This window comes from Pecten maximus, chromosome 16 (genome assembly GCF_902652985.1).
Source record: "Pecten maximus chromosome 16, xPecMax1.1, whole genome shotgun sequence".
Lineage (NCBI taxonomy): Eukaryota > Metazoa > Mollusca > Bivalvia > Pectinida > Pectinidae > Pecten > Pecten maximus.
Genome location: NC_047030.1, coordinates 3359318 through 3383810, shown reverse-complemented (window position 1 = coordinate 3383810; position 24493 = coordinate 3359318). Strand labels below are relative to the sequence as shown.

At 38.9% G+C, this 24493-nt stretch overlaps 1 long non-coding RNA gene across 1 annotated transcript in view; it reads right to left on the bottom strand.

Annotated features, from left to right (window-relative positions):
* Positions 1 to 23650, bottom strand: part of LOC117345326 — a 39999-nt gene extending 16349 nt beyond the window's left edge. Inside the window, exon 1 of the long non-coding RNA XR_004536411.1 lies at positions 23563 to 23650. This is a non-coding gene — a long non-coding RNA (uncharacterized LOC117345326). The remainder of the gene's footprint in view (positions 1 to 23562) is intronic.
* Positions 23651 to 24493: the final 843 nt, after the last annotated feature.

The following is a 24493-nucleotide window of genomic DNA, read 5'->3' as shown; positions in this document are numbered from 1 at the left end:
TTCTCTACTTTTCCCTTCATTTTACTAATCTGTGCAAATTGAGACATCCCTCCAGTACTTTTCAAACAAGGGAATCCAAGCTATATAAGAAATTTGAGATTTAACGATAATGGCTGTTTGTTTGCCAGGTTGTTTTCAGGACAGACTGGTCCAAAAATGCAATACAAGGGACCAAGGGGAACCTACTTATGAAATTTGAGAAAGATCCCTTCAGTACTTTCTCAGAAATAGTGATAACAAACTTAAATTGTCAAAATCCAAGATGGCTGCCTGTCAGCCATGTTGTTTTCTGATTGGTCTCAAAACGCAATATGCATAACTAGGCACCAAGGGGAACCTACATATGAAATTTGAGAAAGATCCCGTTAGTACTTTCTCAGAAATACCGATAACAAACTTCAATGGTCAAAATCCAAGATGGCTGCCTGTCGGCCATGTTGTTTTCCGATTGGTCTCAAAATGCAATATGCATAACAAGGCACCAAGAGGAACCTACATATGAAATTTGAGAAAGATCCCTTCAGTACTTTCTGAGAAATAGCGATAACAAACTTCAATTGTCAATATCCAAGATGGCTACCTGTCAGCCATGTTGTTTTCTGATTGGTCTCAAAATGCAGTATGCATATCAAGGCACTGAGGGGAACGTATGTATGAAATTTGAGAAAGATCCCTTCGTTACTTTCTGAGAAATAGCGATAACAAACTTCAATTGTCAAAATCCAAGATGGCTGCCTGTCGGCCAGGTTGTTTTCCGATTGGTCTCAAAATGCAATATGCATAACTAGGCAACAAGAGGAACCTACATATGAAATTTGAGAAAGATCCCTTCATCACTTTCTGAGAAATAGCGATAACAAACTTCAATTGTCAAAATCCAAGATGGCTGCCTGTCGGCCATGTTGTTTTCCGATTGGTCTCAAAATGCAATATGCATAACAAGGCACCAAGAGGAACCTACATATGAAATTTGAGAAAGATCCCTTCAGTACTTTCTCAGAAATAGCGATAACAAACTTCAATTGTCAAAATCCAAGATGGCTGCCTGTCGGCCATGTTGTTTTCCGATTGGTCTCAAAATGCAATATGCATAACTAGGCACCAAGGGGAACCTACATATGAAATTTGAGAAAGATCCCTTCAGTACTTTCTGAGAAATAGCGATAACAATCTTCAATTGTCAAAATCCAAGATGGCTGCCTGTCGGCCATGTTGTTTTTTGATTGGTCTCAAAATGCAATATGCATAACTAGGCACCAAGAGGAACCTACATATGAAATTTGAGAAAGATCCCTTCATTATTTTCTGAGAAATAGCGATAACAAACTTCAATTGTCAAAATCCAAGATGGCTGCCTGTCGGCCATGTTGTTTTCCGATTTGTCTCAAAATGCAATATGCATAACTAGGCACCAAGGGGAACCTACATATGAAATTTGAGAAAGATCCCTTCAGTACTTTCTGAGAAATAGCGATAACAAACTTCAATTGTCAAAATCCAAGATGGCTGCCTGTCGGCCATGTTGTTTTCCGATTGGTCTCAAAATGCAATATGCATAACTAGGCACCAAGAGGAACCTACATATGAAATTTGAGAAAGATCCCTTCAGTACTTTCTGAGGATTAGCGATAACAAGAATTGTTTACGGACGGACGGAGGGACGGACGGAGGGACGGACGGACGGACGGACGGACGGACCACGGACCACGGACGCAGGGCGATTTGAATAGCCCACCATCTGATGATGGTGGGCTAACAAATGGGAATGATTTGAAGTATGATTGTCTAAATCCTTATTAAGGATTGAAGGCTGAAATCCTTAAAGACGTACTGTTAAATCATATCAGACATTACTCCACTTCAATTTATGAGTATAAACAATTTACTCCCCTTGGGAGTGAGACAGGGAGTTCTTCATAGCGTATCCTGCAGTTACTAGGAAAATTGATCTTACATGGTGTAAAGACAGTTGGCATGGGCTATATGACACTGCTCACAATAACATAACGTCATCATTTTACGTTTGGTAACCATGTCGTAAGTGATAATTTCATTAATTTTGACGCACATTCCAAGGAGCATTGTGGATGGAGCAATGAAAAACTTTCAAAGTTTCATAGAAACTAACATTTGCTTGCAAGTATGTGAGGAAAATAATCAAACAAGGATATCTCAACCCTCGTGTAAGAGTTTGGCTGGCCAGAACTCGGCAAGCTTCGATCTGACTGGCCAAACTTTCACACTCTGGTTAAGATATGTCCTTGTCCGCGGAACAGACACATGTTGATATTCTATTAAGTTCAACTCGAGGGGAAGATTCTTAAATTGCCAAACACGAGGCTTGCAGAGTGTTTGGCAGCTTAAGAATCTAATACCCCAAGGTTCGAGATCCCCCTGTTTCATTCCCAAGGGGGTGAATGATTATTTTTATCTTTCTCTGTTTATGTATACCCTCGTACGTATCTAATATTGAAGTTACATCAATGTAAGTCAATGTTGATATGATATGATTGAATTGTCAACGTGACATCATTGAATTGCTGATGTCATGATATTGTTCCCATGAAGTCATACAATTGCTGAGAACAAGCAAAGAGCATGTAAGTTTTCTCAACTCTAGGGTGAGCTAGGAAAATCTCACACTAGTAAAATTGTGGATATCCCTGCCCAGGGTTAGATAAAAAGAACATCTCACACCAGTAAAACTGTGGATATTCCGGTGTCCAGGATAAGAGAAATAATCTCATTGACAATAAGTGGTCAATACCTTCCAACATAGAATATGTGCTAGCTAATAGCCTTCTATGATATAATGTACAAACAAATCAGCTCCTATATCAACATAAATATCTGTGTATTTCCATTACAGCAGTAAATCTGCACACAGGAGCTATTGCTGTGACATATAACCGTCTTAAGCCACGACTAGGATTTGTAAAGACACTTCCTTGACAGTATGTGTGCATATGATGCAGTGGTTGTACATCCGAAGACTGCCACACAGGGGAATCCAAGGTTTACCACTATACTGTAGCAATCACTAGGCCTTGTTCAGGCTTGTATAACACTAGGGGGTCTGTTGATGGAAAATCAATGCCCTGTCATTCAGCGCTCCAGAGCGCCTATAATGTACTATTCAGAACAGGCAGCTATGACATCCATGCATATATGCATTCTCTGCTGCACAACTCTATAACATATTACTTTACAGCTATCTTACGATATAAACCTTTATTCTCCACACAAAAGAACTCCAGGACATAACCAGGGTGAACATGACTATGACTTCCATTACCCTGGAAATATCCAGGTATAACCTTTCATGGGGTTAAGATGATACTGCGGCTATTCAGCTAAATTTAATCATATCTTTGAAAATATACCTTAAAGGATGCATGTATGTATTCCGTTTAGCGTTTAACATACATGTATGTATACACGCTCTGTGCTAATGAAGAAGTTTTAAGGGAGATACTCAAACACAAATCACCATTTATCATTGGTAAATAATTTTAAAAAGATCTTAAACTATATATACCTTGTCAGGGCTTTTTCTAGGGGCTTTTTGGGGCCGTTAATGGGCCCCATTCCCAATTGAAATTATTTCATATTTAAGCCAAATTCCCAAAATTTGCAGTTTACTCCTGAAAAAATCTTTCCCAATTCACCAATTTTCTTCCCAAAATGAGACAAAAAGGCCCTTTCCCAAACCAGTGAGAAAAAGTCAGTAAGATATCTATAATAACTATTTACTATGTATTGTAATGGTCAAAGGGCAGATAACTCTAATTACGGATATTTGTAATGTTTTTTATTTCATTTTATTAGTAATTGTACTTAATTCCGGAAAATATTAACAGATATTGATGATGTTTCGATTGTTAGTTGAGAGAGATGGAATAAAACGACTGAAGGCAGACGATATTTCTCAGTGAATTTTTGAATTAAAAACCTCTCAGAGCCAAGGAAGCCCCTCTAACATAACATGGTGGAGAATCCAAAGTCTTGAGAAGATGATGTAAACTTCTGTGATGAGGAAGATTTCCAATGCCATGGCTGCTTTTAAATAGGCCTACTTTTGTGCACCTAACAGATGTTGTTATTCCATGTGCATTTTTTATAGGGTAATAAATGTTGAAAGCCCACTGGCCAACAGTACCTTAACATACAAGTAATTCTGAATATAAAGGTGTATTTCAAAATGTTGAAAGCCCACCGGCTAACATGAATTGTGTATTGAAACACTCCAGGTCAATACACACACCTAATGTCATCATTTGCTATATTTGTATACATGGTATATTATAATATACATATATTTTCACTTATATGTTGTTGAAAGCCCCTGGCTGACACATATATAGACACTGATTTAGTATTTATGTCTGCTATGCTACAGTCTAGCCTTTAACTATCATTGAGAATTCTGATAACTCGACAGATACTGATGAGGATTTGTTGAGCCCGGAATGTTTTTCTTGTCATGCCAGAGGTCACATAAGGCGCCAATGCAATCGGACAGGGAATGGTGAGTATGCACCAGGTCATCAGTGTCAGCTATGTTTCCAATATGGACACTCAGTCCAATCCTGCCAGATGTTTAATGGACACCACAGGTATCAGAATAGTTACAGGCAGCAGATAAACAGGCAGCACCTGAGGAGAACAGATAACACCCCTCCTCAGGAAACCATCAGTAAATTGCATTCAAGCGGGGTCAAAACAAACATCAAACTTGATAAATTCAGAAACAACTGGAGAAGGAATTTCAACCAACAAAGTGAAACCACAATTTATGTTCCTCCCTGTCAAAATTCACCAAACAAAAATAGCGGCTCTCATAGATACTGGTAGTTCTCTGAATATTATCAGTGAAAACTTATATTCAAGTATCAGTATATACGTAGTTTTTATAAAACATCATTACAACCTTTGCAAAATGGCACAGTTACCCTTGCGAATGATCAAACAATTTCAATCCTTGGAACTGCCTTCGTCAGCATCAGTGTGAAAGCAGCACTGCACAAAGTTCTTGTCCATATCCTTCCACATACATCATACCCTCTCATTCTTGGAACGCAGTACCTACGGGACCACCAGATTATCCTCAATTTTTCAGATCACTCTTATACTTTTAGCTCAACAACTGTACACTGCCCCAGGAGAACAGTTATACCTGCCAATACAGAGGTCGTGATTTGGGGTACACTTCCAGGGACTATACTATATGGTTCACAAGGTGTTTGTTGAAGCAGTAGATATAGTCTTCATCAACATCTTCACGTTGCCAAAATGCTTGTGACAGTGTCGTCTGAAAACACAGTTCCAATCAAGATCATGAACCCTTCATCCACTGCCAAAACTATTTTAGCAGGCAAACCGATAGCATGAAGTTTGACCACACTTCTGAGGACTCTGAAGCCACCAACGTTTCAGATAATTTTGTACAGAGTCTCAAACCAGAATTAAGTGGAGACAAAGACAGTCATACATTTGATGACCACTTCACTACACCAGAGCATTTGTCTAAACAGGAACAGCAGGACCTGAGAGCTCTGTTGCACCGGCACAAATCACTGTTTGTGACTCCAGATGAACCTGATTTGCGTTATACAGAAGTAGTGGATCACAAAATTTTGCTGAAGCCAGATGCTAAACCCAAACATCAGAGACCATACCATCTACCCCTGGATAAAAGAGAAGTTTGGTTTGTTTTTGTTTAAAGTCCTATTAACAGCCAGGGTCATTTAAGGACGTGCCAGGTTTTGGAGGTGGAGGAAAGCCGAGTACCCGGAGAAAAACCACCGGCCTACAGTCAGTACCTGGCAACTGCCCCACGTAGGTTTCGAACTCGCAACCCAGTGGTGGAGGGCTAGTGTTAAAATGTCGGTACACCTTAACCACTCTGCCACCGCGGCCCCAAGAAAAGAGAAGTCCTCCGACACCAACTTGAAGAACTACTTAGACAAGGTATCATTGCTCCTGTGAGTGAGTGTGAGGAAATCATGATAACAAGCCCTGTGGTTTTGGTCACAAAAAGAGCTAAGCAGAGTCAACCATCAAAACCTATAACTAGGGAATCTAGTCTTTCTCTGAAGTATTGATTTTGTGTTGATTTTAGGTATCTGAATTCACAAACTCAAAATTTCAGTACGAAATACCCAACCTCCAAGAACTAGTCTAACAGAGTCCTTTTCCGACTGAACACCAAAATATTTCACCTCTATAATTGAGGTCGCGGTGGCCGAGTGCTTAAGGTGTACTGACACTTTAACACTACCCGTCTCTGAGTTTTCCACAAACTGCCATGGAATTTTGCTGGAAATATTCCATGGAGTATTTAGACAGTTTTTTCCACGAAATGCCATGTGACTGATAGAAAAATATTGACATGGAAATACAGATGGATTTCTGTGGAAAAAATCCATGTAATTTCATGGATTTCCACGAACTGCCATGTAATTTCATGGATTTCCACGAACTGCCATGGAATTCCACGAACTGCCATGGAATTCCACGAACTGCCATAGATTTCCACGAACTGCCATGTAAGTTCATAGATTTCCACGAACTGCCATGGAATTCCACAAACTGCCATGGAATTCCACAAACTGCCATGGAATTCCACAAACTGCCATGGAATTCCACAAACTGCCATTGAATTCCACGAACTGCCATGGAATTCCACAAACTGCCATGGAATTCCACAAACTGCCATTGAATTCCACGAACTGCCATGGAATTCCACAAACTGCCATGGAATTCCACAAACTGCCATTGAATTCCACGAACTGCAATCAAATTCCACCAAATGCCATTATGCAACCACAGGGTTCAAAATTCTACTGGAAAAAAAAAAAAAAAAAACTCAGCAAAAATATAATATATTACTTAACACTAAGCCCTCCACCACTGGGTTGCGAAACCTACGTGGGGCAGTTGTCAGGTACTGACCATAGGCCGGTGGTTTTTCTCCGGGTACTCCGGCTTTCCTCCACCTCCAAAACCTTGCACGACCTTAAATGACACTGGCTGTTAATAGGACGTTAAACAAAAACAAACCAAAATTTCACCTCTATCGATCTCTCGTCCGGTTTCTTCCAAATGCCGATTGATCCAAACAGTGCGAGGCTGACAGCATTCAACACTTGCTATGGAGCATACACGTTTCAACGATTGCCCATGGGTTTAAGCTCAGCCCCTAGTAACTTCCAACTCCTTATGGACAAAGTGCTTAGAAGCCTGACATTCAAATCCTGTTTATGCTATCTTGATGACGTTCTCATTATCAAATACATATTGAAAAAAAAATTAATCTGTATGCACTGAACTATTAAAATAATGAATATTATTCATCACATAAACGCATTTTGACTTGTAGTATATACAAAGATCAAACAAACTGTTGCTCATGTTTCAGTTGTGCACAGATATTCATCTGGATGTTGTCATCACAATACATTGTATATCAGTCAAAAATAGCACCAACTCAACAATTTACCTAGATAAACTTGCATATACAGTGGAACTTCGTTAACTCAAACTTGGAAAACTTGAATACCCCGCTTAACTCGAAGTATTTCGTCAGTCCCGGCCGAATTCTCTCTTTATCCTAGTAAAAAAAACTCGGAAAACACGAATTCGGAAAACTCGAAAAACTCGGATAATACGAATTTGGTCCCAACAATAAAAATCCTACTTGAAATGATCGAATAACTCGAAGTATCATGTTTGTGTCCAACAACGATCGGTTATGAACGCCGACATTTTTTCAACATTGAAATTCCGTTTGTATTGACACTACAATTCTACCGATTATTATACGCGATTATAAGTGTTTCATAAATTCATGAAAGAAATTGTCGGTGGAATCTTATAACAATAACTGTCGGTGATAAAAAGTACAGTTTTACTTACATCAGGTAATTTCCTAAGGCGGTCGCCAATAATAGTACACACGATAGTCAACAACTCATCTACCTGCTCGCTCAAGCGGAACTAATCTCTGACACACCGGTATATCTACTCGGCTGATGTCTTTACAAGTGTATAGGAATGAAACAGTCACTGGTGCCTATTAAGTCTGTAAACTGCTGAAACAATAGCGTAATTACTGCCGAGGTGTTCAGAGTACGACTGTAACAGTCAGTGCTGTCTATTAAATCGGATAAAACGCCAACTCAGTAACAGTAACATTTTATACGCACATGTGCAGTACCAACTTCCTGTGCTAATACACATGGAAATGGCGTGGTTGTTGTAAAACGTGAGTTGGACTATCAAACAGTATTTTATATGTCCAATATAAGGTAATGGTTCTGTTACGTTTTACATATAATCTGTGTTAAATTTAAACGGCTATTTGATATAACATTCATAAACTGTTATTCGGTTGAATTCCATTTTATTGTTATTCCTTTTGCAAACATGACATGAATATCAGATCGTTATTGAAGTGACTAACTAGGAAAGAAACTTTATCGAGACTGTATATCGGCAAAACTACACCAAACTACGAGTGACAGAATGAAATATTACATATACATTTACATGTATTGACCAGTCTTTACACTAAACTGATGAGCGACGGAGCGGAGTTATAATGATTATATAATGTTGACAAATATTGAACAAACTTTGCACCAAAAATGACAACTCGCTTAATTCGCACACTCGGATAACTCGAATTTTCTCGTGGTCCCGTCGAGTTCGAGTTAACGAAGTGGAATTTTCGAAGACTGAGGTTTACGCGTAGACGATGTATATCGGTCTGTCCCAGACAATGTTTTGGAGGTTATCAGAAGTTGCATATGAATCTAAAGTTGACAAATCAACATTGTCGTTAGATACACGTGCATGCAGATCAATATCAGTAGATCGCGTAAAATCATCCACAGACAATGTATCTACTTCGGTTGTCACCAAATATTCTGGATGTTGATCTGCTGGATTTGGCGTTGGTTGCGTCTGCGTAACATCAGGAAGAAAGTATCCTGTTGGTTCTGGGACACGAACAAATGCTGGCTTGAGACGGTTCACGTGGATTGGTCGTGGTAGTAATTTACCAGAGCTACGGTCCTGCAATCGTACCAGATGAGGTGAAACCAACTCATTGATCACATAAGGTCCAGCAGACTTGTTTTGAAATTTCTGACCTTTGCCTGTAGGTTCCTTTAACAAGTATACATTATATCCAATATCCGCATGTAATGGGTTGATCTTTGAATTTTCTCTTTGAAGAAAACCTTTCCTTGCGATTGTGGTATGTTTTTCAACATCATCCCGAATGGTTTTCAAACGATTTCTAATCGTCCTGATATATCGGGTGATAGTCCCTTGGAATGGTATCGAATTCCGTTTGGAGAACATGAGTCGAAAGTGGAAATCGCGGACGAAAACCAAAAATGATCTCGAAAGGACTGTAACCCAATGTAGCGTTAACAGTAATGTTCATGGAGAATATGATGGACGGAAGAACATCACTCAAAACCTTTCCATTTTGAATAAATGGTGTTAGTTGCTCTGCTAGAGTCCTGTGTGTTCGCTCTTCTGATCCAAGGCAATGATGAGTAAAACTAGGAGTAAATTCTTGCTTGATATCAAGGAGACAACAAACTTCCATGGTACATTTTGAGAGAAACTCTTTGCCCTGGTCCGATATCAATGACATACACCAAATGTAGTGATTAGTGCGTAAATCGCTTCCGACACTGTCATTGCGTCTGAAATAAATGCTACGTAAAGGGGCGGCAAAGATGTATTTACTAAATTAGTCCACAGCTGTGAAGATATAGGATTGACCATTAAGATCAGCAGGCACTGGTCCATACAGGTCCATCTCCCAAACATCAAATGGACGTGTTGGTGTGGGAAAATCAACAATCCCTGATTTGGTATGTGCTCTTGTGGTTTTCTTAGCCTGATATTGCGGACAGGACCGAACGAAATCTGCAACTACTGTAGCAAGACGTGGGAAATAGTAGGAGTCTTTCAAACTATCCACTGTATGCTGGATGCCGCCGTAGCCTCCTAATGGGGTACCATGGTAAAGTTCTATCACAGTCTTAATCATGATGTCTGGAATTACAAGTTGATACTGTTGTAATGATTTCGTCCTTTTCGATTTGGCGACACGCGAGTGAAAAAGAATTCCCTCAAGAAGTAAGAATATAATCAGAGCATTCTAGCAACACCCGCCACAATTAAGTCCTTTTGTGACAACGGTAAACAGTCATGTAAAAGGTAGTCCAAAAATTTGCGTAACTTTGGGTCCTGATGCTGAAGTTTCTTGACCGTTTCAGGATCGAATGCTTCTCTAGAAAACATGTCAATAGCTCTTATTTGATCTAATACAGATTCATCATTTTCATCGAGCAGACTCGAGTCCATAGTATTTGATGTCGCGCCCTGTTCAAGATTGTCTGTAGTATCTGACGTCACGCCTTGGGGAAGATCATCCATAACAAGGTCCTGTGCGGTGGTATCATCAGAAATATATCATGTTTCCATGTTGGGGATAATCTCAGAAACTGATTTCTTGACCGCTGCGGTAGAAGTGCTATCACAGTTACTGTCACACTCTTTGTCTAAATTGGTATAAGGGCACATTTCCCCTTCCGAAGATGATTGAACAGAATGTTCAGTACTAGCACTTTTGGGCAAATCATCATAAGTTCTGTCTTTTGGTACATGTCGCTTGGCTGAAGTATACGTAAGGACAATTTTCTCGTCCGAAGATCGTAAGTGTTTACGTATTTTGCGTAGTCTTTTCCGGGTTTTTGGAAGATCTGTTGCATCCACTGAATCAGCATCATACATTTCCTCCTGTCTACCAATAGGCCCATTTGTAAACGGTACGGCAGAACCGTAGAAGGAGCAAAACATTCAATGTTATTGACTACCAGTGATAGAGCTACGTCATTGTTTTTTTGAGCATCTGCGTCAATGGTGTTTTGGCTCTCTGATCCATCTTTCATCAAATGTCTCAAGAAATGTCCTTCAGGCACAATAATATCTCCAGTATGTTCCGTTACATAAGGAAAATAGGGATCATCTTCGTCCGGGCTCTGGAATCCTTTCATTGGTTGGGGGCACCTTGATAGCGTATCAGCTACTTGCATCTTCGCTGCTGGTTTGTAGCGGATCTCAAATTTGAACTGTTGCATAATAGCGACCCATCGTTCGTAAATAGCTCCTTGCATCTGTTTTGAAAGAGAGGCGGCAGCGCCTGATGATCGCATTCAACAATGAACTTCCTTCCACGGAGGTAGGTAGCACAGTCAAGCATTGCGGTGACAACTCCAAGTAATTCCAGTTTTGTCGGCCCATACGATCTCTGTCATCTACTCAAGGACTTCGAACCAAAGCGGATAACGCGTACTTCCTCTGACGTTTGATCGCCTATCTTTTGATACAGCATGTATCCAATGCCTTTTGATGAAGTGTCAACACGGAGGTAGAACAGTTCATGGAAATTCGGAAACGCTAGAACTCCACAATTCTCAAACAGACTTTTTAGGTTGTCCAAAGCAGCTTGGTGGGTCTTGTCCATTTGAAATGTACCCCTTTTTGGGTAAGTTGGATGAGTGGCTGAGCTGCGGCACTGTAGTTTGGTATGAATTTCCTAAACCAATTAAAAAGACCCAAGATGCGACGTAAAGCCTTGATATCCTTTGGAGGACTTATATCTTTGATTGCTGCAACCCTGCCGGTGTTCGGCGAGATTCCATCCTTTAATTGATATATGGTGACCTAGGAAAACACACGATTCCTGAGCAAATGAGCAAGTTTCAATCCTGCGCTTCCCAGCCTTTCGAAAACTTCTTCAATGTCCTGATGATGTTTCGATTGTTAGTTGAGAGAGATGGAATAAAACGATGGAAGGCAGACGATGTTTCTCAGTGAATTTTTGAATTAAAAACCTCTCGCAGCCAAGAAAGCCCCTCTAACATAACAACCTGTAGGGTGATTAATCGACCGTTTTCAGGGTTATTATTTCAAGCAATCTTTCCTTCATCCCAGCATGCTATGGGTACAGTCTACATCATGACCCTGAGTTTCTTGGTAATTCAGATATATTTAGTCACCTATAAACCCATTCGGCCTCTGAAACCTTGAAATATAGATCATTCATAGAACAATTTTGAAAGCTCTTCATCCCAGCATACTTTAACTGGCCAAATAATTATAATAGATGTATATTCGATATACATGTATATATGATTCTTGGATATTGAAAAGTTGTTTAAATATGTCAACTCATATTTGACCCTTGCAAGTAGGTCAAGGTCATTTATATGAACAAACTAAGTAATCTTAAATCCCCGCACATTATAATAACTGGCCCAATATCATGACCCAGTGCTACTGGGATTTGAGATGAAATCAGACATGTTAACCTGACTGCTCACCAAAAATAGTATGGTAGAGTACTAAAAAAAGTTTAAATAAGATTGGCCAAAGCAAACTCTAGATTTTACATGGAAGATGATTTGTTTATTTATATTTAGTAACAGTGACCTTTACCTTCAAATTTTGACACTGAAAAGCAATTCTAAGCAAGCTCTTTCAATAAGAAAGCACAGTATGAAGTAAACAGTTCACTCGGCCAAAGGAAACTCAAACAAGGGCCCAATGGGCCCAAATCGCTCACCTGCAATGCAGTGATCTTTTCATATATGGATCCTGCAGTTATTTGAAAGCATGCTACAGGACCAATATAATGTCTCTCTGCACTTTGGTTTTTCACTAAAAGTCATTTAAAGATTTAAGCATACTTGATCGACATGACCTTGAATGTGAGTCAGGGTCATTCATTTGAACAAACTTGGTAGCCCTTCACTCCAGCATGCTAGAGACCCATATTAACTCCATGGGACTCTTGGTTATTCAGAAGAAGTCGTTTCAAGATTTTAGCCTTTTTTACTCTTGTGACCTTGAATGAAGGTCAAGGTCATTCATTTGAACAAACTTGAGAGCCCGTCACCCCAGCATGCTACAGGCCAAATATTAGGTCTCTGGGACTGTTGGTTATTTAGAAGAAGTCATTTAAAATTTTTAGCCTTTTTGACTCCTGTGACCTTGAATGAAGGTCAAGGTCATTCAATTGAACAAACTTGGTAGCCCTTTACCCCAGGATGCTACAGGCCAAATATTAGATCTCTGGGCCTGTTGGTTATTGAGAAGAAGTCGTTTAAAGATTTTAGCCTTTTTGACTCCTGTGACCTTGAATGAAGGTCAAGGTCATTCATTTGAACAAATTTGGTAGCCCTTTACCGCAGCATGCTACAGACCCAATATCAACACCCTGGGACTCTTGGTTATTGAGAAGAAGTCGTTTAAAAGATTTTAGCCTTTTTGGCCCCCATGACATTGAATGAAGGTCAAGGTCATTCATTTGAACAAACTAGGTAGCCCTTCACCCCAGCATGCTACAGACCCAATATCAACTCCCTGGGACTGTTGGTTATTGAGAGGAAGTTGTTTAAAGATTTTAGCCTTTTTGACCGCTGTGACCTTGAATGAAGGTCAAGGTCATTCATTTGAACAAACTTGGGAGCCCTTCACCCCAACATGCTACAGGCCAAATATTAGGTCTCTGGGACTCCTGGTTATTGAGAAGAAGGCGTTTAAAGATTTTAGCCTTTTTGACTCCTGTGACCTTGAATGAAGGTCAAGGTCATTCATCTGAACAAACTTGGTAGCCCTTTACCTCAGCATGCTACAGACCCAATATCAACTCCCTGGGCCTCTTGGTTATTGAGAAGAAGTTGTTTAAAGATTTTAGCCTTTTTGACTCCTGTGACCTTGAATGAAGGTCAAGGTCATTCATTTGAACAAACTTGGGAGCCCTTTACCCTAGCATGCTGCTGGTCAAATATTAGGTCTATGGATCTGTTGGTTATTGAGAAGAAGTCGTTTAAAGATTTTAGCCTTTTTGACTCCTGTGACCTTGAATGAAGGTCAAGGTCATTCATTTGAACAAACTTGGTAACCCTTCACCCCAGCATGCTACAGAAACAATATCAAGTCCCTGGGTCTTTTGGCTATTTAGAAGAAGTCGTTTAATTTTTTTTTAGCATATTTGACCCCTGTGACCTTGAATGAAAGTCAAGGTCATTCATTTGAACAAACTTGGTAGCCCTTCACCCCAGCATGCTACAGACCCAATATAAACTCCCTGGGACTCTTGGTTATTGAGAAGAAGTCGTTTAAAGATTTTAGCCTTTTTGACCCCTGTGACCTTGAATGAAGGTCAACGTTATTCATTTGAACAAACTTGGTAGCCCTTCACCCCAGCATGCTACAGGCCCAATATTAGGTCTCTGGGCCTTTTGGTTATTGAGAAGAAGTTGCTTGAATGGAAAAGTTGACGCCGGACGGACGACGGACACCACGCCACGGCATAAGCTCACTTGCCCTTCGGGCAGGTGAGCTAAAAACTAAAACACAGAAATAAAAGTGCTGATGGACAAACTGACAGACGGACAGATGAACGGACACAGTGATTACTATATAGGGCACCTGCATTTTCCTACGGGGCCCTAATTAGTTGACATTCCAAAATGATTGTAGTTCATTGTTTTGTGTATTGTTTTTTGTTAAGTTGCAGGCTAATCATTTCCACATCACAATAAACATTAACATGTAGAGTTCATCCAATATCATAACTTATATATTGTGGGTTTTACAACGCTGGTTTTCAAGAACAAAATTCTAACGATAATTCTAATGATATTTATAATCATGCAAATCAATACTGAGGAGAAGACATTTACCAATATCATAATACATATTGGACACATGGAACAAACGATGAGTGTAGATAGAGCCTATTTTGCTGCATGTATCTCATTAAATCTGAACATTTCAGATAAAATGTCTCAGTTTCTAATATATAGAAAATATATAACCTGGTGCGGTATTAACGAAAATGGCAAATTATGTATCAGGATTCATGGAAACTTGCATCAATTGGCTGTTTGCAATTTGAAGAAAATTAATATCATATACCTAAGAAACAAATTAACTATATATGTTCTGACCAATTTTACACTGATACCACCTGGTCAGTATACCCATACCACCTGGTCAGTATACCCATACCACCTGGTCAGTATATACCCATACCACCTGGTCAGTATACCCATATCACCTGGTCAGTATATACCCATACAACATGGTCAGTATACCCATACCACCTGGTCAGTATATACCCATACCACCTGGTCAGTATATACCCATACCACCTGGTCAGTATACCCATACCACCTGGTCAGTATATACCCATACCACCTGGTCAGTATATACCCATACCACCTGGTCAGTATATACCCATACCACCTGGTCAGTATATACCCATACCACCTGGTCAGTATATACCCATACCACCTGGTCAGTATACCCATACCACCTGGTCAGTATATACCCATACCACCTGGTCAGTATACCCATACCACCTGGTCAGTATATATACCCATACCACCTAGTCAGTATATACCCATACCACCTGGTCAGTATATACCCATACCACCTGGTCAGTATATACCCATACCACCTGGTCAGTATATACCCATACCACCTGGTCAGTATATACCCATACCACCTGGTCAGTATACCCATACCACCTGGTCAGTATATACCCATACCACCTGGTCAGTATATACCCATACCACCTGGTCAGTATACCCATACCACCTGGTCAGTATATACCCATACCACATGGTCAGTATATACCCATACCACCTGGTCAGTATATACCCATACCACCTGGTCAGTATATACCCATACCACCTGGTCAGTATATACCCATACCACCTGGTCAGTATATACCCATACTATATGGTCAGTATATACCCATACCACCTGGTCAGTATACCATACCACCTGGTCAGTATATACCCATACCACCTGGTCAGTATACTCATACCACCTGGTCAGTATATACCCATACCACCTTGTCAGTATATACCCATACCACCTGGTCAGTATATACCCATACCACCTGGTCAGTATATACCCATACCACCTGGTCAGTATATACCCATACCACCTGGTCAGTATATACCCATACCACCTGGTCAGTATACCCATACCACCTGGTCAGTATATACCCATAACACCTGGTCAGTATATACCCATACCACCTGTTCAGTATATACCCATACCACCTGGTCAGTATATACCCATACCACCTGGTCAGTATATACCCATACTATATGGTCAGTATATACCCATACCACCTGGTCAGTATACCATACCACCTGGTCAGTATATACCCATACCACCTGGTCAGTATATACCCATACCACCTGGTCAGTATATACCCATACCACCTGGTCAGTATACCCATACCACCTGGTCAGTATATCCATACCACATGGTCAGTATATACCCATACCACCTGGTCAGTATACCATACCACCTGGTCAGTATATACCCATACCACCAGGTCAGTATATACCCATACCACCTGGTCAGTATACCCATACCACCTGGTCAGTATATACCCATACCACCTGGTCAGTATATACCCATACCACCTGGTCAGTATACCCATACCACCTGGTCAGTATATACCCATACCACCTGGTCAGTATATACCCATACCACCTGGTCAGTATATACCCATACCACCTGGTCAGTATACCCATACCACCTGGTCAGTATATACCCATACCACCTGGTCAGTATATACCCATACCACCTGGTCAGTATATACCCATACCACCTGGTCAGTATATACCCATACCACCTGGTCAGTATATACCCATACCACCTGGTCAGTATACCCATACCACCTGGTCAGTATATACCCATACCACCTGGTCAGTATATACCCATACCACCTGGTCAGTATATACCCATACCACCTGGTCAGTATATACCCATACCACCTGGTCAGTATACCCATACCACCTGGTCAGTATATACCCATACCACCTGGTCAGTATATACCCATACTATATGGTCAGTATATACCCATACCACCTGGTCAGTATACCATACCACCTGGTCAGTATACCCATACCACCTGGTCAGTATATACCCATACCACCTGGTCAGTATATACCCATACCACCTGGTCAGTATATACCCATACCACCTGGTCAGTATATACCCATACTATATGGTCAGTATATACCCATACCACCTGGTCAGTATACCATACCACCTGGTCAGTATATACCCATACCACCTGGTCAGTATACTCATACCACCTGGTCAGTATATACCCATACCACCTGGTCAGTATACCCATACCACCTGGTCAGTATACCCATACCACCTGGTCAGTATATACCCATACCACCTGGTCAGTATATACCCATACCACCTGGTCAGTATACCCATACCACCTGGTCAGTATATACCCATACCACCTGGTCAGTATATACCCATACCACCAAGTCAGTATATACCCATACCACATGGTCAGTATATACCCATACCACCAGGTCAGTATATACCCATACCACCTGGTCAGTATACCCATACCACATGGTCAGTATATACCCATACCACCAGGTCAGTATATACCCATACCACCTGGTCAGTATATACCCATACCACCTGGTCAGTATATACCCAATACCACCTGGTCAGTATATACCCATACCACCTGGTCAGTATATACCCATACCACCTGGTCAGTATATACCCATACCACCTGGTCAGTATATACCCATACCACATGGTCAGTATATACCCATACCACCTGGTCAGTATATACCCATACCACCTGGTCAGTATACCCATACCACCTGGTCAGTATATACCCATACCACCTGGTCAGTATATACCCATACCACCTGGTCAGTATATACCCATACCACCTGGTCAGTATATACCCATACCACCTGGTCAGTATATACCCATACCACCTGGTCAGTATATACCCATACCACCTGGTCAGTATATACCCATACCACCTGGTCAGTATATACCCATACCACCTGGTCAGTATATACCCATACCACCTGGTCAGTATATACCCATACCACCTGGTCAGTATACCCATACCACCTGGTCAGTATATACCCATACCACCTGGTCAGTATACCCATACCACCTGGTCAGTATATACCCATACCACCTGGTCAGTATATACCCATACCACCTGGTCAGTATATACCCATACCACCTGGTCAGTATATACCCATACCACCTGGTCAGTATATACCCATACCACCTGGTCAGTATATACCCATACCACCTGGTCAGTATATACCCATACCACCTGGTCAGTATATACCCATACCACCTGGTCAGTATACCCATACCACCTGGTCAGTATATACCCATACCACCTGGTCAGTATATACCCATACCACCTGGTCAGTATATACCCATACCACCTGGTCAGTATATACCCATACCACCTGGTCAGTATATACCCATACCACCTGGTCAGTATATACCCATACCACCTGGTCAGTATATACCCATACCACCTGGTCAGTATATACCCATACCACCTGGTCAGTATATACCCATACCACCTGGTCAGTATACCCATACCACCTGGTCAGTATACCCATACCACCTGGTCAGTATATACCCATACCACCTGGTCAGTATATACCCATACCACCTGGTCAGTATACCCATACCACATGGTCAGTATACCCATACCACCTGGTCAGTATATACCCATACCACCTGGTCAGTATATACCCATACCACCTGGTCAGTATATACCCATACCACCTGGTCAGTATATACCCATACCACCTGGTCAGTATACCCATACCACCAGGTCAGTATACCCATACCACCTGGTCAGTATACCCATACCACCTGGTCAGTATATACCCATACCACCTGGTCAGTATATACCCAGGTGGTCAATGAATGATTGCTTTGAATTTTTTTTTTAAAGTTCCAAATCAATACATGTTTCCCTATATCAGGTATGTGTAACAGGGTGATATATATATATTGTGTAAGAATGATATTTTGGGTGTTGGTATTATATATGAAAGGTTTTGATGTAAGAAACCTAAAATGGTTGTGTGATACCATAGTTGTGTGAGGAAAAATAGTGGTGTAAGGACCCTTTATTTAAATGTTGTGTGTTACCTGTACAATTCAATTCAATTCATGACATCTACGGACATTTTTATTGGTCATAGCTAATTACAACTGCATGATTTTAACTAGACTAATTTCACTCAGCATCAAAGTATTGAAGATATAGGTTGCAATTGAAGAACTAAGAAACTCGGTGAGATTTCAACAGTATATATGTTCTATTATTATTATTATTATCATTATATGTATATTCTATAATGTACTATCAGAATATTGGCATTATATAAGGTTTAAATTATTATTTTACTACTTAATCATAATATGCTGATTAAATGCAAAGACAAAGGATGAAGTACATGTATATAAGTTTTCAGTATTTGTACATGTGTAATTTATTTTCTAAACTATAGCTGATCGATTAGATTGTTGTATAAGGCAGATATATTATTCCATTTTCAGTAGAGATTTACTTGTACATACTGAGTGATAGAACTTCCCATCATATCATGATTGGATTTTTTTTTAAGTTTCATAAAATTTTATTCAATATTTACAGATAAAAACGTCATTCAATAATTGGAAAGTAATAGGGAATCAACATTGTAATTATTATCAATACATAACTCCTTTGAAAAAAAACATTTTAAATAAATAAATAAAGCACAAAACCATCGATGTAATTATAAAAGAAACAGATTTGATACCAGTTTACCCTCTTGGATGGAGCAAAATATACTTGTAGTACACCAGTACTCAGAGAAAATCATCTGGGGAAAACGGGGAAAATCAGATTGCATACGCATACAGATGTTATGATTTAGAACCCAAGCAATTCTGCAAACTCCTAAAGGATCTGTAGGGTAAGTTTCATATGTAAGAAATATTCTTTTATAAGTGAGCTATAAGTGAGCTATATCCATATGTTGTAATTCATGTATAATGTACTTTCATATCAACTGTATATTGATATGTAATTGTGAATGTAATATATATTAATGATTGATATGTACATTGTAAAAATAATATTATATCTTTACATGAAGAAATTGAGCCAAAAATATACTACTATGCATTATTGATAACTTAAGTATATGTAAAAGTTATGTCCCTTGATCTGAATAGACTACTAGTATGTGATCAGAGAGATTTGAATGAATGTGTAATGAGTTGTATTTTTTGTACTTACAGGTTTTTTTTTTTTATTAAATACGGAATAAACGGCAGAAACGAACCCAACAATGTTTTGGATTTATTGAAAACCATTAGTGAAAGCACTGTAACATATGTTATTGCCATTTTAGTTATAATAGTCCTTGGAGCTTTCTAATGTCCTATTTTTAGGCTCATCAGAATTCATATTTTAGCACCTGTGTTGTGATTTCTACTTATTTGGTTTGTGTTGTACACTTGTATGTCAAAATTTGGCCTAAGTTATATAAATTCTGTTTTTAATATTTCTCCCATTTCATTGTAGTCGAGACATACATACCAGGCTTTACAGGGTCTGATTCACGCTCAAACAGACATCAATTCTGGATGCCATTTACTGGATAGTTCAAAAATATTAATTACGGGTTAGGGGGTAGTACAATATCTTAGTCAGCTCGAGCACCAGCCACGTCACCTCGGGTGAAGGTCTGAGATGCATGGTTTGATGTTCCCTACCCATGTTCAAGGTTTGTGTTTCTTAAGAATCTCAGAAATGGACCAATCTTTGCTGTCGTGGTTGTGTCCTTGGGTACGACACTTTATACCCTAGTTGCTCTGGATGACAAGGGACGGGCCTGCAGTATGTTTTTCAGTGAGGTAGTCACCAACTACTACAAGGATACCCTGTCTAAAATGACTTTGACTGTTCATGGGGTAATAAACCCAGCAAACAAACAAACAACAGTCACATAACGTTTCTTCAGTTATGAGTCGGACATAGTTTTAAAAGGATCAGTAGACGATGACAGTGATTTAATATGATCTAGATGATGATCATCCCATTTTCCATGTTAAAGTCATTTTCAATGTACATTACAATGTAATTCTGGTATTTAGGACTTCATGTAAATATAATTTTTATGTCATTATATTGCCTTTTAATTATGCAAAATACACATGTATGTATGAATAAATGCATGATATTGTCTAATTGTTTACCATTAAATGCTGTACTTTTGATAAAGTACACATGAACCTTAATATAAACCTTTGTCATCTGCACCTCATTTCAACAGCCACATCTCTTATTCACCCAATTTTCCTTAATCCCTTATTTAGCTGCTTAACACAGGTCTAACTTCATCAGTGGGGATTGAGAAAGACTGGCCATAATTATACACAAATAAAAATTCTCAATTATCAATAAAAAAAATAAAAAATATATCATACATAAAGATGAAGAAATGTTCAATATAACTTGGCATATATACAAGTAAAACAGTAATTTGTAAATAGTCAATACAATGACGAGATTGTACTAGGGGAGACAAACCTTATTTCTAAGAGCTTCAGATGATTTGGTATTAACATATATGGGTCATTGGGCCCATCCAGATCAGAAAATAGGAGCCATTTTAACAAACCATGGGCAAGCATTATTTCCAGTATTATTTATGTATACTTGTGAACGAATGATTAATAAAGTTATGTTTTTTGCCTTTGACAGGATTTACTTTCCTTCACCATTTAATTTTGGCCATCAGACTGAATTTAACTAAAATGATCAAGACTCATAGAGTTTTCTCATAAATCAACTGTCTAATTTGATTTCCGACTGAATGTTGTAAAGTTTATACTCTTTCAAACATCAGTCGACCGCTGCAGGTATCCCATTTTGGGGCCCTAAAAGACAGACACCAAGCCAATAACAGCAAATTGTCTACAATTTTCAAACGGAATGTTTATGACACATGCAGATACTCCAGTCTTCATTCTGATATATTGTAATATCGGTAAGATATATAGTTTCCTTTTTGTTCACAGACTATTCAACATTCGTCGTAATTGTTCATTTAAACACCAAACCTGCTGACCCTAATTGTGATGACTGAGTCAATTCAAACGATACGAGCCAAAACAAATCTATAATAAATTGATAATGCATTTGCAAATAGCCATTCCAGTTTACGTCTACATATCTGACAATAATATGCACACTTTAATTTTTAAATTAAAGAATCTACTTACTGATTCTTCTCTTTTAAGAGATGCTACTGTCATTTTCGTAACATATGTTTTCGGTTATATGATCTTACAGATTGGGGACCAAACTTCAGTCCGAACTAATTTCATTTTAGCATATATTTTTTTGTTGAAAATATGAATATACAGCTGTCTAATCTCAAGTATACATGTGTAACAGGAGAGGGAAATGTAATGTCCAGACCAGGACTCGAACCAGGGATCTCCGAACTCTAGATGGACGCTCTAACCATTTGAGCTACCTGGCATAAGCGTTCAGCCCAGTCTAGTTCTTATCGTACATATATATAAGTACTAGAGTTGAAAATTTCCTCACTCTGTACCTGTGAAACTTAATTCTAATAAGCTATTTGCTAAAGATGTTTGAAGTAACATAGCATATACCATCAGCAGTCTGGTCAGTGCACATGGCACAAGTCAATGTGGAAACCTTCAAACTTGTCCACATCAAACATAATCCACATGTCAACTTACAATTTCTCTCCAAGTAAATGTTAAATTCCCATTCCCAGCAGTAAAATGACAAACTGACCCCACAAATTTATCTAATATACATCTCAATATCAACTTCAAAATCTGTGTTTGTCTTTGTAAATCACATGCTTCATTCACTCAGGTTTATTTCATTGTACCAATAAACCTTTAAGTTAATTAAGTCTTTTAAATTAAGTCCATTAATTAACCAAATTCCTCTTTTTGTACCAATAAAAACTGTGCTTTCTGCTATTAAATGCAAACAATCCTGTAATCATCAAGGTTTTTTCTCTTTTAGCTTTACACATTTTCTTTCATCAAGGAAGTGTTATAAAAATCAAAGTCTATTAATTTCTTTTCTTATATTTATGTTTTTGTTTAAAACTGTTCATTTTCTTGTTAATTCTTCAAATCGACCTTGTTTTATTAATTACAAGCATGTAAGCATGCATTAAAAAGCATTAAGATCCGTAATCTGTGCGACACAACGACATTTTTGTACAATGCTAGAAACAATTCTTTCCATCAAACTAATTTGAAAAACAAATTTAAAAAGTGAAATTCAGAGGGAAATATGAAAAATCAAATTTAAACTTTACAAGTTAGAAAATTAAGAATACTGAACAATGACAGCATAACAATATATATCAATTCGAATACGCGGGTGTCAAATATATCTCAAATATGTTAAAATGACATGTGCACATGATGCAAAACAGTTCGTGCACATATGATGCACATAGACGTTAGGCCTCAGTGGCGGTGATAGCGATAAACCACCACGGGCAAAATAACACTAAACAACGTAAAATGTGCCAGTCTTCTCGCGTGAAGAACAAGATCAGAAATTAAAATTAAACTTACCACGCCACATCATATCACCAGTATTTCATTTAATAGGCGAGAATTTTGTCGACTGGTGTCTCATTAGTCGGCAATCCAAACATCATGGATATCCGGGTCTTCAGGTGCCACTTATAGCATTAATAATGTTCGGGAAACTACGAATGGTTGAACTGAGTATTTCTCTTGATAAAATATTAATAACATTTAACAAATATTGCTATATTTTGTTTACATACTAGTTACAATGACTTATTCTTCAGTATCTAAATTTAGTTTTCATTTATTAAACAACAGGAGAGTTATCTCCCTTCTCATGCACCGCGCGCGTAAGGCGTACTTGGTTCTATTGTGCCGTGGGAGTTATCGCCCTTCTCACGCACTGCACACGTAAGGCGTACTTGGTTCCATTGTGCCGTGTAGACCAATTAGAAGAATGTGTACATGTACATTTGTACGTACCCAGTTCCCAGTACTATGGCTAGCCAAGGAAGGGAACAATTCACTATCTATGGATATCCATAAATCGATTCATAATTGATTTATGGATATCGATAAATAATTCCATAACTACATAATTAAATCTACCATAAAGCGGTTTACATGATTTATACAGAGACCTATATACTAAAATTAATATAGGTCTCTGATTTATAGATGGTCGAATTATCGATGATTTTTTACAAAATTAAACAAGGTACATGTATCTTACCTACTGTATGCAAAAAAAGGTGCCTTACGACGATGGTAACAGGTACTAACAGCTTATATTAGCGATACCTAATACTTGTAGCAAAATTCCATAAACAGGTTTAGTGATAATTGAATGAAAGCAAACCGGGCATTTCAGAAGAAAATGAAATGTTAAAATGTTAAGATATTTGATGTTGATATATATACACTCTACAATATGTGTGGGAAATTTGTTCTCAGGAAGATATAAATCTACCAA